The sequence below is a fragment of the Cucumis melo genome, chromosome 11, assembly GCF_025177605.1.
Source record: "Cucumis melo cultivar AY chromosome 11, USDA_Cmelo_AY_1.0, whole genome shotgun sequence".
In the NCBI taxonomy this organism is placed as follows: Eukaryota; Viridiplantae; Streptophyta; class Magnoliopsida; order Cucurbitales; family Cucurbitaceae; genus Cucumis; species Cucumis melo.
In genome coordinates, this window is record NC_066867.1 from 5532818 (window position 1) to 5549580 (window position 16763).

Below are 16763 nucleotides of genomic sequence, written 5' to 3' on the forward strand. Positions count from 1 at the left end.
TACTTTTCAAGAAAAAACATTAAATGATCAAATATTAGAGATTCTATTTACAATATTGGAATTAAAAGAAATGCAAAGTTCAAATTCAAAATTTTAAATTTCTCAAAAAGTCTCATTGAACAGATTGACACGCTAGCGAGACCTCTTCAACCTTTCATCTCTTTCTCTCATATAAGATCAAATGGTATCTAAGGGCATCACTTTCAAAACTTTAAGTGAAGTTTACATAGAGTCAGTTACCCTGACCAATCCAAGGAATCCCAATAGTTTGACAAGGAGCAAATGCCTAAGATTTCAAAGAACATTTGGGGATTGAAAAGCACTCGAGAAATGCTTTATTTGCTTCGTATTTATAGACATATTTAATGGATTTGATGTGTTTGCTAGTAAATTTCAATTATTTAGCAAGAAAACATGATTTGAGAGTTAAAAGAACCAAATCAAACAAAATAGAGAGAAGAAGTGTGATGGATTTATTTTGGAGGTTGTTCAAATTTTTGAGGTAAAGAGCAAGGCATTCTCGACAAATTCAAGAGATGATAGAGCGTTCTTTATTTTCCTTGTTTTTTGTTATTGTTTATGCTTGCCAACTTGTATGCAAATATATGCTTGAGAGCTATGAGTGCTTAACACTTTAGTTTTTTTTAGAGGTACCTAAACTCTTTAGTTTTAGGGTGTTAGATGAATTTATTTATGAATTTAAGTTTGTATTTTATGCTTTTAACGGATATTGTTGAATAGTATGTTTTTCAATGTTATTATGATTTGATTATTATGGATTCACCTCCAATAAATGTCATCTTAAATGTTCACAATTGGATGGATTACATGTTTAACTATAACTATCACATTCAATCATTATTAATCTCTCATGAAAATTGTTAGGTTAATAGTAAAAGTTGTTAACTTTCATTTATGGTTGCTTCTTAATTTGGTTTCAAGGAAATTAATTATTCATTAAGTTGCACGAGAGAATATTATTTTTGACCAAAAAAAATCTGAATTTAAGCTTCTATACAAGTTTCCATAAATAATCTAAATATGATTTAATGAAGTAATTAATGAAATTAACATCCTAAAACACTTTATTTTTTAAATTTTTCACACTCATCTTTAGTTTTTGTGATTGTTTTCAAAATTAAAAGCTTTGGTTTCCAATCCTTTGGCTAAATTTGAATAAAATTCTAAAATAGCTAAACAAAACCACAACATTATGATCCTGGAGGACAATACTCAACTTTTTACGTCGTTTTACTTTACTATAACTTGACCGAAGTATACTTGTGTGCCACATCGATGATAGAGCAAATAAAAGATGAGATTGTCATCAAGGAAAATTCTTTATTAATCATATGCTTCATTTTCTAAACAATCAACCAAAGAAGCATTATACTCATGAAATGTAATGTTAGTTCAAATGGTTGATATTGGTATGAGTAAACAAATTGTGGTTGAACTAGAAAAGAATGTGAACGTGCTAATGAAATCAGTTGAAGAGAGAGATTATGAAATTGCTCAAACATTTGTTATCAACTATAATAACAAAAGAAAGACAATCTTGTAAAAACGTTTATCTTTTATTAACACGAGATCATTAGATTGCGTGTGTTCGAGAACACACCAATTTAGGGGTACTTCTTTATGGGACCCTAATGCGAAGTTAACAGATACCTTACGAGACTACGAGACTAGTAGTAGGTCCTTTACTGAGTATATGTTTATACACACTTTTTTCTATGTTTAATATTTTAGGAAAAGGTAAAGGTAGAGGAAAATTGTCGAGCGACAGGGAAGGATCCGTGACATGGCATATGCACCATGTTTCAATATTTTGTTTTTAATGAAAATTTAGTTTTCCTTCTTTTAAGAAAGTGTCTTTTGTTATTGGTTTTTTGAGTACTGACCTCAACTTAGTATAAAAACTTAGTATAAAGAGTTGGGTCATTAAACAAAACTTTTCAATTTAATCATATATTTCATCTAAAATATATATGGCTAAAAATTATTTACATAATCAAATCTCCTAGATGTGTATCATATTAAATTACTCTAATGATGTTGTAAAATATAATCATCTCATGTATAATTTTTGATGTTACACATTATACACTATGCCAATTTTCATCTTATTTTAATTGAAAAAAGCTTTCCAAGATTATGTTCATAACAAAAGTTCAAAGTTGGAAGACATAAATTCAACTTTTCAAAGTTTTGAAACGATTACGAGAGTATTTTGCATATCTTAACTTTCAAATAGAAGTGAAATTTTATACAAGTCCTTGTAAATTGAGACTTGTTCTATTTTATTTCTCCAACCTCCTTTGTTTAAATGTCAAAATTTACACCGTTTTACCTAATCCTAATAAAGTTCCATTGTAACGCCCCAACAGATTGGAGTTTTCATTTGTTCATCTCAAGAGTAATTTTTGTAAAGTTCGAATTTGTTTATGGAATTGGATTATTTTGACCTTATAATTAATTAAGGTTAAAGAGTTACTTTGGCTGGATATTTAATTAATGAGGTTTAAGGATAAAATAAAATAATTATTTGTGAAGGTAACAAAATTTAATTATTGTTTTTGAAAGGGTCAATTGTTGGGTTTAATGAAGAGAGAGAGTGGATGGTTGTTATTGGATTAAAGTAGAAAAAAAAAAAGAGATAAAAGAAAGTAATAATTATTATTTTATTATTGTTTCTTTTATTAAAAAGGGGGCATTGGAAGGCGTGAAATTCATCATCTCTCAAAGAAAATCCTAATCCCAAATTCTCCCACCCTAGCCGCCGCCGCCGATCGACTGCCGCAGGCCACCGAGCCGATGTCCATCCTCCCAGCCACGTCGGAGAACAGACCAAGTCAAGCCGCCGCACGCCAAGCGACAGCCACACACGCCGCGCCCGCGTCTGCCAACCGAAGCCGCGTCTGCCTCGCCGACGTCCACACTCCCAGCCGCGTCGCGCCGCTTCGATTCGACGCAGAGCAGCTGAAGCCTCCGTCTGCAGCCGTCGCCGAGCGAGGCCGTGGTTTTAGCCGGACCACCCGCGACCCGTCGCGCCACCCGAGTCCGAAAGTCAGCGCCTCGTCTGCACGAAGACCTGACCCGGCCGAAGCTCCCGCCCCGCGACCCGACCGGCCCACGCAGCCGCTCCGCGTAGCCCAGCCGCGTCGTGGTCACCCGCAAGCCGAGCCGCATGCGCGCAGCTCCTGCACCCGAGCCGAGCCACGCCTGCTCCTGAGCCGAGTCGTGCCTGCGCGCGAGCCGATCCTTGCTCTTCCAGCCAATCGAGCCAAGTCGATCCCTACCTTTTGGAGTCACACAATTTTTGGCCTTTCCCCACATTTCCTTGGCAAGTTTTGGAAGTTAGTTGGGATTTGGTATACCCAACGAAGAGAAATTTTAGTTTTTAAATAATTTAATTGTTGGATTAAATTAAATTATTTTTCTGAAAGGGGGCCGGTTGGACAAATTGGTGTTGGAGCGTGGGATTTCCTCGACTTAGAGGGAGTTAGCGCAACCTTGATTTTGAGGTAAGTTGCTTCAAACGACTCTTGGACCTCTGTTCCTTGAAGGTTAGGTTTTAATTGTTGTTTCTAATCATTTAGGGCCCCGCTGCTTGGAAAGCACATCTTTTCTTACTTTTAGGACTCGGCAACCAAATCTCCAGGTAAGAGATTTCTACTACTAGCCCTACGATTAAAGGACTGTATGCATTCCTAGTTACGCACTTGAAGATTACATGGCATAACGATAGTATAGTTAATGAGGGCATGTTGTGTCTTATTATAATGACATAGTTAATGTGAGACGGCTGATTATGACTTCATGTTTGGTTGTGGTGATGAGATATGATATTATTATTGCATGAGGATGTTATGTGTATGTGTGCTGTGGTTAGGGTGTATGTTAGTTCCTTATTAGAGTCGTACCCATATGGGTGTCCTTCGGGATCACCACCTTTATGACACAGACATGATGAAGGGACCCGACGGGGTCGCTCCCACTTATGACTGTGTAGTCTGACGGGATTACCAGTCTGGCATTGACATTGACACAGACATGACGTGAGTGATCCGACGGGACCACTCACAGCCCGAGCGTCTTAGGTATTCCCTTGGGAACTACTAAGGACCAACTCGTCCCTGCGGGGGCGCGTATTGCACGTGTTCGGGGACGTGCCAGTTATGGGGTACCAGTTTCAGGACTCTAATAGGAAGTTAACAGGCATTTAGTGGGACTAGTAGTGGGTCCCTTACTGAGTATTTTATACTCACTCTCTTCATGTCATGTTTTTCAAGTAGAGGTCGAGGTCCAAAGGCAAGTTGGCGAGCGACCAGAAGTGACCGTGGCGAGCCATAGGGATTTCTGCTTCCGCCTTCACTTGTTTTGACGTTTAGTACCTGAGTTTTATTTTTCTCCACTACTTACTATTTCTTTTCTTTAAAAGTAGATAGGGCCCGAGTAGGACTTTAGTATTTAATTTTATTTTCGCATATTACATTGATTGATTTTCATAAATAAATTTCTCAAATTTTATTCGTTTTTGCTAAATTTTATGACTTAAACCACGTGTTTTACACTCAGTAATGACCGCGACTCAGTATAAGGAATTGGGTTGTTACATCCATATAGTTAGTTTATTGTTTTTTTTAAAAAAATGAAAACATTCGTATTATCTTTTTTTTTTTTTTCTAAAATAAAACTATTACTATTTTATCCAAAAAAAAAAAACTAACTAACTAAGGATAAAAACTTTAGACATTTTAAATATATCGACTTTTTTACTTCAAAATTCACTTTAGGTGCACTACCTGCGAATCTATTCGAAAGCAAGAAAAATGTGACTTACAAACAAGAAAATTTGCACATTAATGTGGCATTTGCGACACATTTGAGGCTTAAGTTAGATAGTTAGAAATTTAAGGGTAGAATTCTAGTTATCTCTTATAAAGTTATAATGATGTATTTCTATATAAGTTTGATCTAGATTGAGGTAGATGATAACTTAATTGAATCTATATGGGATTTTTAGGCTCGAGAGTGTGGTTATGTGAGATCTGGAATCCTCAACTTCGGACACGGATGGGAAATAGACAAGTTCAATCTAGACCTTGGAGGTTTGATCAGGGCAATTACCCAACTGAAGCCCAATGTAAAGTAATGGAATATTATAATTTAATGAAGGGTGTGGGAGAGTTGAGCATAACTTGGGATAAAAAAAAATTGATAGACAGAGGTTGGACAAACGACAAAGATGCGCAACCCATTTGACCTCTTTGTTACTCTGACTAGTCCCAACCAACCACCCTGTCGGCAAGTAATGGTCAATATTACAAAGTCCTCTTTCTTTTTTCCTTCTTCTTTCTTTTTCATACTCATCTAAAACAAAATAGTTAATTCTAAATATATAATATTTATGGAATTGTTCACACCAGAAATTCAACAAAATCAAAACTTTTAGCCTTTACTAAGGATCAATCGATCACCCCACGTTCTAACATCAACTATATCAATCATATTTTGTAGCACATTTAAATGCTAATGTTTAATTTTTAGAAATATATTATCAGAAAAAAAAGAAAGAAAGAAAAAACAGTATGTTAGGTCATTTACAAATGGGTTGCTTGCACAAATAGCACAAAAGGCTAAAATATTGGTAAATATAGAACAACAGAGAACAATTTGCATAGGGTCAACTAAAAGAATAGTAATTTTAAAATAAATATACTTTAATAAATGTTGAAACATAGTTACAGCTACATACTTGATCAATCAAAATCAGAACTCTTCATCTCCATTTTTCAGACCCGTCGCAATGATCTGCATTTTTCATTTTTGTTTTTCGATTCTCCATTTCCATTTTAAGATTCTCCATCTTCTTCAAGCGAACAAACCCTAATCTCCACCCTCCCTTTAGCAAATTACCATTCCATTTGAAGTTTCAGTTTCATCTTCAACTTCATCGATCATGCATTTTTAAGAAGAAGAATATAAACATTTGAAGTTCACAAATACTATATTCATTTTTCATCATCCACCTTTGATTTTCAAGTCTACAACCTGCAATCACGCTTGAGGTGGAAGAACAAAAACCTTCACTCGAAAAAACAAAGATACAAAAGTTGCATCTTTTTGTCTCTTAGGAAAATTTTAGCTGTTTTTTTTTTTAAATTATTTATATTATTTAATTAATAAAATGTAGATGGAATTTCGAGATTTTATCCAAAAAGAAAAACACAACATCTTAACCTATTTTGTTGGAAAAAAAATTAAAATTTTAAAATAAATTAAGAACTTGATATGAAAATTAATTTTAATTTCCAAATTAAATATTCAAATTTAAAAAATAAATTAAGGTCTAATAAGAAAACTAATTTTAATTTCTAAATTATTAAGGGTTGAATCAGACTTATTTTGAAAATGGTGGAGATTTAGCCAATAAAAAAAATATGGTTATTTTGAAATTGAAAAAAGTTGTTTTAATCTTAAAAAAATTATTAAATTTCGAAATATTAAGAAGAGATTATGATAGTGGTTGTATACTTTATTAACACGTCAAAATTAATTACAAACTCTTAAATGTATATCACCAATTAATTACACTTGGGAGACTTTTGATAATAACACATATATTAAAATGATTACAGTTCGCAAATGTAGGTATTTGGTATTGTATAAAAAACAATGAACATGTGGCACTCTGAAATCATGTTAGTCGGTATGTTATTTCTTCAATCACATGAAGATCCAATTATAGACATCAAACCAATATTAATAGAAATTACAATTTAATTAATGTTATTCAGTCAAATGAACATGTTTTGATTTAAAAGAATTTCTAAACACAATTAATGCAATAGTTTTTTTGTTTTAATTCATTTCCAAATGGTACTGAACTAATTATATACACACAATGCTATATTTTAGAATAAGTTAATATGAATATAATAAGAAACGTGAGAAACAAATAGGCGAATTCTCACTTAAACAAAAAGGACATGAAAAAAAATTGATAAAAGAAATAATAATTTGGTTATTTTGAAATTCAAGCAAGGATATTTTGAAATAAAATCAATGGTTGAGATTCTCCCAAATTCAAAATAATAATTTTGTTATTTTGAGATTTCCAATTAGAGTTATTTTGGTATAAAATCTATCGTTGAGATTCTCCAATTTTGAAAAATAATAATTTTGTTATTTTGAATTCAAGTAAGGTAATTGGTAAACAAATCAATGGTTGAGATTCTCGAAATTCAAAATAATAATTTGGTTATTTTAAGATTCAAAAAATTAATGTTATTTTAATATAAAATCAATGGTTGAGATTCTTCAAAATGAAAACTAATAATTTGGTTATTTTGAAATTAGTAAGATCGAATAAAGTTGTTAAAATGTTGAATCAATTAGTTATCTTAGGAAGAAGTTATGATATGTGTTGCTATATCTTTATCACGTCAAAAAATAATTAAAGACTTATAAATGCATAACATAGATTAATTACAATAAAATAATTACAGTTCGAAAATGAGAGTATTTTGGTATTTTCCAAAATATCATGCACGTGCAAAAAAATGTCATTTTCTAAAAATCAAAAGAAAAAATGGTTTTGCCATTTTCCAAAATGACCCCTCAAAAGCATGCTATATCCCTTAGGGCCGACAAGAAGAATAGCAAAATTAAAGGTTTATTTTGGCAATTTTATTTTTAAATTGACGAAATAGCAAAACAGAAAATTTTTAAATAATAAATAGGAGAACAATATCTTAAATGCTGCTACCTAATTGACAAATGTGATTTCTAAATATATTTGTAACAGAATCTACAAATACCCTATAATTAATACAAATTATGCACCCACCATTTCACATCCCATTCATTATTTGGAGTTTGGAAGCAATTGAAATCCCTAACATCTCTTTCTTCACTTTGAAAGAGAATATCCTACATGGTTCGGGTAACAAAGAAAGCAGCTCGGACGACTCAGTAAGAGCAGATGGCGTGAGCGACTCGGGTAACTAGGAGATCGGCTCGACGACGTGTGTGGCTTGGGACCTGACTGCTCAAGGACGAAGACTTCTTCAACAATGAGGAGAGCACCCCTGGTGCAGCAACATGCTATGGAGGAGGATGGAGGGTGGAACAGATACACTTTTTGATCGGATACACTTTTTTTATATTTTTATTTATTTATCTATTTAACTTTTCTTTTAACTCTAGATAGGGTCTAAGTTAAGATTTTATTTACTTCTACATACATTCGTTTAAAGTTTTAAATGAGAAATTTGAGGTTTTATTTTATTTACTATTTTTTTAATTTAAGAAATTTTATTCATCTTTTAATTAGTAATGACCTCGGCTTAGTATAAGGAGTTGGGTCATTACAACAATATAATATTTTTTTTATTTAGTTAAGAATTATTGTTTACAAATAGTATCCGTGATATGTGATATTTTGTTTGATTTTTTTATCTAAACAAATACACCGTATTTATATATGGACAATTGTCATCCATGGTACATGAGAGGTGTATATTAAATTATTGTTTTATATAAGATACAAACTAAACATAAAGACTCAAACATTACATTTGGCATAATTTTAGAGATTCAAACTGAGTTAAAACCAATTTGTAATTTTATGGTGTGATATAGAACAAATACTATTGTTGGCATAATTTTAGGGATCCAAAGCAATAATGTTAATTAAACTAAGACGTACAATTTGTATTTTACAAATTCAAATATTATATTTCTATTTTACTGAATCTGTATGGAGTAAAATTATGATGGGAACCATATCTTCCATGACTTATGGTTGTTGTATACTCCATAGATTCAATAACGGTTATCTATTTTTCTTTTTACTCTGCTATGCGTTTTTTGTAGCTCTTGGGTTTTAGTTTGATGTAACGGGTATTAAGAGATATCCATTATTTTAGGAATAGTTTAAAAAATAGAAAATGGTAAAATTAATAGATATTGCATTAAATTTGACATAATTTTAGGCAGGGATTCAAATTTGAATATAAAATTAATTAATTTAGGTATATTTTTCGTAAATAATTTAAAAAATAAAAAATGTCAATTTTGAATCTAAAATTACTTAATTTATGTATGTTTTTTCGTAAATAATTTAAAAAATAAAAATGGTAAAATTAATGGATATTGCATTATCTTTGGCATGATTTTAGGGAGGGTTCGATTTTGAATCTATAATTCGAAAAATAAAAAATTGAATCTTTGAAGTTATTTTTCGTTTATTTTTTTGATTTTTATACTGATTGAAACTAATGACATCTCTTTAGGGATTGTTGGAACAATATAATAATTTTTTGATTTAGTTAATAAATATCATAAGTGAGTGTATTTACAAATACACTGTATTCGGGATATGTGATATTTTGTTTGATTTTTTGATCTCAACAAATATACTGTATTTGTATATGGACAATTTTCATTCATGGAGGGGTAATTTCGGGCAAAAAAAAAAAATGAAAAAAATTATTATGACGGTGAGTTTTTCCATAAATCAAATTAATTTAAGAGTTTGCTAATTTTCTTTTTTTTTTTACTATCCATAAGTTTGCTATTTACACGGTTTTTCCTATCCTTTGTTATTCCATTATGTAGAACTTGATCAGCCCAGAAACATGAAAAAATTAAAAAGGACAAACTCATGAAGCTAGCCCATTTTATTTTCAAAATGGCCCAAATTAAATAAAGGGCTTTTAACATAGTATAGCTTCAACAAGGGTGCCTATTTACATGTTGGACCCAACAATGCAATATTTTTCACAAAAGACCGAGTGGGCTATAAAATTATTTGTTAGGGTATATTATGTATATTACATAACATTTATTCAGAAACTAATTTCAAAAATTTTTCCAAACGCCAGTTAATGTGTGATGAACATAGGGTTTCAACAAAAGTGGAGGAGTTGAAATTTCATATTTCGGCTGTGGAATACTGTTTCAGTAAGAAATGTGAGATTGTTGTTCACTAAACTTTTTAGGGTATATTATAGAATATTTGATATGAAACAGTAATTAACATTTATTCTAAACTTTTTTTAATGTTCAAAGGGAAAAAAAAAATGTGTGTTAGAACAAACTCGAGAGCTAACTTTTCCTGTGGAATCAACATGCATGTGGTTTCCTATGGATTTTCTAGCTATTTTTTGTGAAATCAACATGCATGTGGTTTGAACATTCCTGTGATTATATTCATGTATTCTTGATTTGGAAGTCCTTGAGCTTATATTCCCATAGTCACTTTTGAATATTTGTACTATAGATGAGGCAATGGTTAATTAATTATAACGATATCTTTATATGCAGTTGTAGATATGGTTCGTAGAAGCGAAATAGTACTTGGTTCAAGTTCTAAGCTAAGCCAAGAAAGTCTAACAAAGAAAATCCTATTTGATCGATGATGCATAGGTGAGTATCTAGTTGAATGATAAACTTTTATGAAATATATAGGGTGTTATATACTTCATTAATATTTGATAATCATATATATTGTGTATTATATGAACTTCTTTGATATACTAATGGTATATAAGGTGTTGGATGAACCCACTGGAAAGGAAGAATAGATTTTGAATAGACATTTGATGAATACTCCCAATGGCTACCCTCCTCTAGCCACAGTGTTTCCAGGAGATGAAGATGATAATCAAATAGGACCACATGGAACACAAATATGATTTACGAAGAAAAAATGGAGGTAAAACATATACATTATTTAAGTTGTTTTGTTTAATATATTGTAGTTTTATAGCGAGAAAGAAGATCAAATTATCGCAATGAACCTTACATTGTGATGGAAACACCAGAACCCAAAATTCCAAGAGTTGAAGAAGAGGTATTTATCTGTAAATATATTTATAATACTGAACGTGGTATATATGCTAATTATAATTGTATATCAACTTATTTTGAAGATCAATGAAGGATTGAGAATATTTGAGGTACATAATGATGGAACCTCAGAATCAATGAGGTACATATCTGCCAAAATACTTGTAGTATATGAATGATTTATTTATTAGATTCTAATAATATATAAGTTGATATACAATTTCTTAGGATAATGTACCAATAGCGAAGAGGAGATCAATTTTCATAACTGATAAAGGGAAAGGGAAACAAATACCCACAACTGACGATGTATGAGTGCGTATTTTACAATGTATTTTAAATTCCTAACAAATTTTACATTAAGTGAAAATACAAAATCACGTTGTAGGTATCGAGGAAGAGGAAGAGGAAGAGAGCGAAAGAAGATAGAACAAAAAAAAAAAAAAAAAGAAAGGAATAAAATAAAATAAAAGAAAAACTAAAAGGGAAAAAAAATGCAAGTGGAGAGAAAGGAGGAAATAGAGATAGAAGTAGAGATAGACCACCAACGAATAAGGTATTATATACAATTATTATAACAATAATGTAATTAAGGAAATAACTATTTATTAAAATAGAAAATTATATATATATATTAATGGTTAACTATAAGTATAAAGTGGTACTCAAAACAAGTGATTTTGATTTTCTATTTAAGTAAAAAATATATAACTAGATATTTCCGAAATTTCGTATTCAAATCAGTCAAATTTAGCCGGCCCAGTAAATATGTTTAGGGCCTTGTAGACCCAACTTCATTACTCATTTGTAACGGCAAAATCATTATTAGAAAATAAAATGGAAAAAAGAAACGCCGTTGCCGGGGATCGAACCCGGGTCACCCGCGTGACAGGCGGGAATACTTACCACTATACTACAACGACTTGTTGATACTAAAAGCAAACTTGGTTTTGATATTTCGTTTACAAACAATTAGAAACAGCTACTTCTTTTCTTCTTTTTAAATTTTAGTTTTCTTAATTAATTATATAATATTTTTACAAAATAGAAATTCTTGTAAATTATATATGTAGAATGGCTAAAATACTCATCACTTTTCTCTCTTCTTCTCATAACTTCTCCCTTCATCTTCTTCACCACCATTTCTATGTGTTTTTCTTTTTTCATTAAATTTATCTTTGGTTAGGTAAAAGGAACCCAACAAGCAAAAAAGTTGTTGAGTCAAGAAATCAATAATAAGTAGACTAACAACTAAATCAAGAAAATGAAATAAGTTTTAAGAAAATAGGTTAATTGGGATTTAAGCCAAAGATACTCGATCTATCTCGACTGAGGTCAAACCCTCTTTGTTTGTTAAACAAACTGTACTATGACCTACTTGGACCTTAGGAAGAAAATGGTTTGTACGATTAAAAGCTCAAACCAACTTCCTTGACCTCGACTCAACCAACCTCCTTGTCTTGTCCCATTTAGCTCACAAAATAACCTTATATGATTAGGAAATCCTGATAAAGACACCTAAGGTAGAATTCTACTATAAATATATCTCATTAAGGCCTAAGAAAATAATATAAATCCACTCTAATACTAAAGATTTGTACTTGATACACATATACACAGTTTAATTAAGCATTAGATCTTGTGTGGCAAGTACCATACCGGTGTACAAATCTTTTCTTTTTACAAGTCATGCTCTTCTCCAAATTACAAATTTACCATTGTTGCTACCTGAGGGTCAGATGCATTTTTTTTCTCGAGATTTTGTAAACGTTTTGGCTCATTATGCTATATTTTGTAAGTGGCCCTTAATCTTTTCATTACATAAAAAATTATCAATACATATAAGATATAAATGAAGTTTCAAAATACTTTCATCGTAATACATGCATATTTTTTGTGCCAATCCAATGCATAAATTTGTTGGTCGAACTTGTACATAAACTTGTTCAAACTTTTGTGCCACATATAGTACACATAAAATGCCTCCAAACGCACATGAATTCATGTGCTTAAGTTCGAACTTAAGCACATGCATCAAACAAAGAATGAACAAAACAAACAATGATGTGTTAACCTACCCCTTAATTATACCCAAAATACTCATGATATCATAAATAATGTCATAAGCTAAGCTATATATATATAATGTGTATCTCACATACCCCTACCATCGAAGCAATACAAACAAAGGGAATAAGCTAACCATGCATATCTCAACCACCCTCTCTCCTACAATCAAAACAATATCATCGAAAATGTACAAGTTGACAGACTTTGCATGCCTCACACATCCATCTTAAAATCAAAACAATATCGACGAAGGACATGACTCTCCTAATAAAAATGCAATACCAACAATAACCATATGTTATCTCATGCTTATCTCAACCAACCCCACAACTAAAACAATACAAACATAAATGCACAAGTGTACTTAAATCATGCATAATAATGCATATCTCAACCTTCCAATCAAAACAATACAAACAAAGGCCATGAGTCATTTAACCATGCGTTTCTCATACCCTTTCTTCAATCAAAACAATAACAATGAATGTGCAAGCTGACGATGCATACCTCACCTACTACTCAAAGATCAAAACAATATCAATGAAGTTCATACCTCACTGCGTTAAAAACAATATCAACTGTGAAGGGATAAGAGTCTTTATGTAGTGAAAAAACTTTACAGAAACCAAAACTCAAATTTAGGTTTTGGAAATACTCATACATTGAAAAATTAAGTATATAAAATCTAGATTAAACATATTTTTAGGATTAAATCTAATTTAATGGAAAAAAACAATATAGAGAACAGAGAGACTTACTCTCCTTGATGTATTTGTATCTACTAAACGCCAAATTTTAATTGGAACACCACAAGTTGGAGCCTCTCTTATTTTTTAAATAACTCTGAGATTTCTGATATGTGGAAACCAATTGGAATTGAAAAGTCTTTTTGGAGAGAAAAATTGGTAGGGAGATTTTTTTTAATTTTCTGTAAAATAATACAAAAACAATAATGGGTTCAAACCACATTCTCTAGATAAAGGAGTTATCGCTTAATTTATTATATAATTAAATAAAATCAAAATTAATATAATTAAATAATTAAAACACATTTTTTAAAATAGCAAAATATTAAAACTATTTAAAAAATATAGAAAAATCCATCAAACTTTATTTAGTCAATTTAAGGTTTTTGCAAATAGTTTCATTTCTTTGCTATCCATAAAAACTCTCCTAATTAATAATTAATTAAACCCAATTTAGTTAATTTCATTTAAATCATATTTAGATGGATATCTCTCACATAATTTATAGTTTAATTTAGTTAATTTAATTAAATCAAATTTAATTAAATTGAATTAACTAAACTATTAATTAAAATTTTAACTAATTAATTACTATTACATATCATATATTTAAGGGACATTTTAAAAAATAAAAAAATATTGAAACTATTTACAAAATATAACAAAATTTATCCGACTCTCTATATAATATTTAAGTGTTTTTTACTATAAGTTGTAATTAATTTCAATATTTTGCTATTCATAGCAATTTTCCTATATTTAATTTAAGGGGAATTGTCATGTATAGCAAAATATTTGAAACTATTTATATAATATAGCAAAAACCTTAAATAGATTATAGAAAGTTTGATGGATTTTGCTATATTTTGTAAATAGTTTTATTATTTTGTTGTTTTTGAAAATGACCAATAATTTAATCCATATTTGATATATATATATATATATATATATAGTTTTAATGTGCATCATATACATATTAAATTTCAACCTATAGTTTTAGTTTGAATCTAATTCATATTGCTTGAACTTATTCAAATATTTTTGTGAGGCTTTGATACAAAAGGAAGTCCTATTGAAGAAGAGTTCCACCAAGAAAGGCAAGTTTGACAAAAGTGTAAAAGAGAGGTGACTTGCGAGGAGGGATGCAGTTGCAGAAGAGACGATGTGAAAAGAAGCATGTAAGCCCAAGTGCTGTCGTGTTAAAGAAAGTGACATGATGAGACATAGTTGGTGAAGAAAAAGAAGAACTCGACAAAAGCTAAAGGCTAGGCGAATGGTGTAGTGATGTGGGGGAGAAATGCCTACATCTAAGTGTGGTTGCGATAAGGTAGACGTATTGTTGGAAAGATGGACTCCAAATAGATGATTGGACAACTCACATAGCGAAGTTAATATTCTGTGACTTCTTGAGAAGGAAGTCAGAGGATGATAAGTTTTCCTTTCCAAAGAGATAAGGTTGACATCTTAAGGAAAGTAACTGTTTATGCGTAATTGATGCTAGACTTATGTGTCAAGTTCGGGTTGGCTGCAGAACGAGGCAAAATGAAAGGATGACACGTGTAAAGCGCAGAGATGACCCATGGATGTGAAATGTCACTATAAATAGGACCAAAGGCCGAAGGAAAAAGGGACATAATATGCTACCATTCTGATAACTCATCGAAAAGGAAATTCCGAGAGTTGGACGATAGAGAAGAAACAAGAAGAAAAGAGAAAAAGTGGAATCTCATGTGTTTGTGAGTGATCCGTCTAAATGAATGTTTGTTTGTAAATGATTCTTATAAATGAATGATTTTTTGAAACAATCCTTTTTCAATTAAATGATTGTTTGCGAATAATTCTCACTCATAAACTTGTATTTCAGAAAATGGTTTTCGTATGAACAATGGGTATCTTTGTGAATGATTTTCATGTATATGTCAAATGTTACATTCCCCAAAAAGGTGTTTCTTAAACTTATCACTCACTAAGGCTTTGACTTATGCTTTAAGTTTTCCTATCCATAGGTTGTTAAGCGTTGATGCCAAGTAAGGAATGGAAGTCGAGCGTGGAAGCTAAGTAAGTGAGGAAAAAGGATGGTTGTGTAGACTTGTTATAAGGCCCTAATTGCCTAACCCAACGCGATGAAGGCCCTATGACTTGGGGAAGGATTATGCGACGAAAAATCTCTACACAGAGAAGGTTACACGATTAATAAACAGACGAGGTGAGCTACTTCACAGAGAAAATTAGTGATGAGACCCAGATGTCAATAGGTCCATGTATGCGAAATGCATATGACACGATAAACTGAAAAATGATTGTTTTGTATTTTGCCACAACGCCTGTTCTAATAGACGATTATTTAAAAATGCTTGATAAAGGATCCACTCACTAGATGTATTTGTCTAATCCTTTAAATTTCTATTTTATTCCCCTCCCCTTTCCAGGTAGCAAAGGACATCCAACGTTGAATTTGCAGTCTTGATTGCCTACCGTGCCCCCTTCATCGCATCATTTTGGTAGTGGTCCTTGTCTACCCGCATAGCATATAGCAGCTAGGTGAGGAAAGTTCGAGTCCTTTTGCATATTGTTTATTTATTTTGTGATGAATTAAAAGTACGAGATGTACTTGTCTTTGAATTATCAATAAAATATACAAATCTTCATTCAACGTTAAGTTTCTTGCGATTGCCTTATTAATTTCGTTTACTAGATGTTCTTTACAATTTCAACACGTCGAATCTCGCATAGAATATCTTGGTAGTCATGTTTCCATTCCATCGCATAAAGCGAGATTGGAACGGGGTGTGACACTCTTACGGCGTGTGAGCCGTGTCATCCTATCTCCCATTTAAGGAGCTGGTTTGTAAGCGTATTGGTCCTTAATGCAGAGGGCTCTAGCTCAGACCATAGAAGGGTTGTCCGATGCATCCCAGTTGTAGGCTGAAGACGAAGAGTGTGAAGGAACTGAGTTAGGGAAAGGAAGCTTTAAAGATTGTCCTTGAGTTGGATTGCTGGCGACTTAAGGAGATGGATGAGATCGAAGTACTTATACTCCTAAATACCTTTACACAACGAGCAGTGTTATGCGATGGATGAGGAAAG

At 31.6% G+C, this 16763-nt stretch overlaps 1 non-coding gene across 1 annotated transcript; it reads right to left on the reverse strand.

Annotated features, from left to right (window-relative positions):
- Window positions 1-11711: 11711 nt before the first annotated feature.
- TRNAD-GUC (transfer RNA aspartic acid (anticodon GUC)) lies at window positions 11712-11783 on the reverse strand. The gene has a single exon. It is a non-coding gene; the product is annotated as a tRNA-Asp (tRNA).
- Between the last annotated feature and the right edge of the window lie 4980 nt (window positions 11784-16763).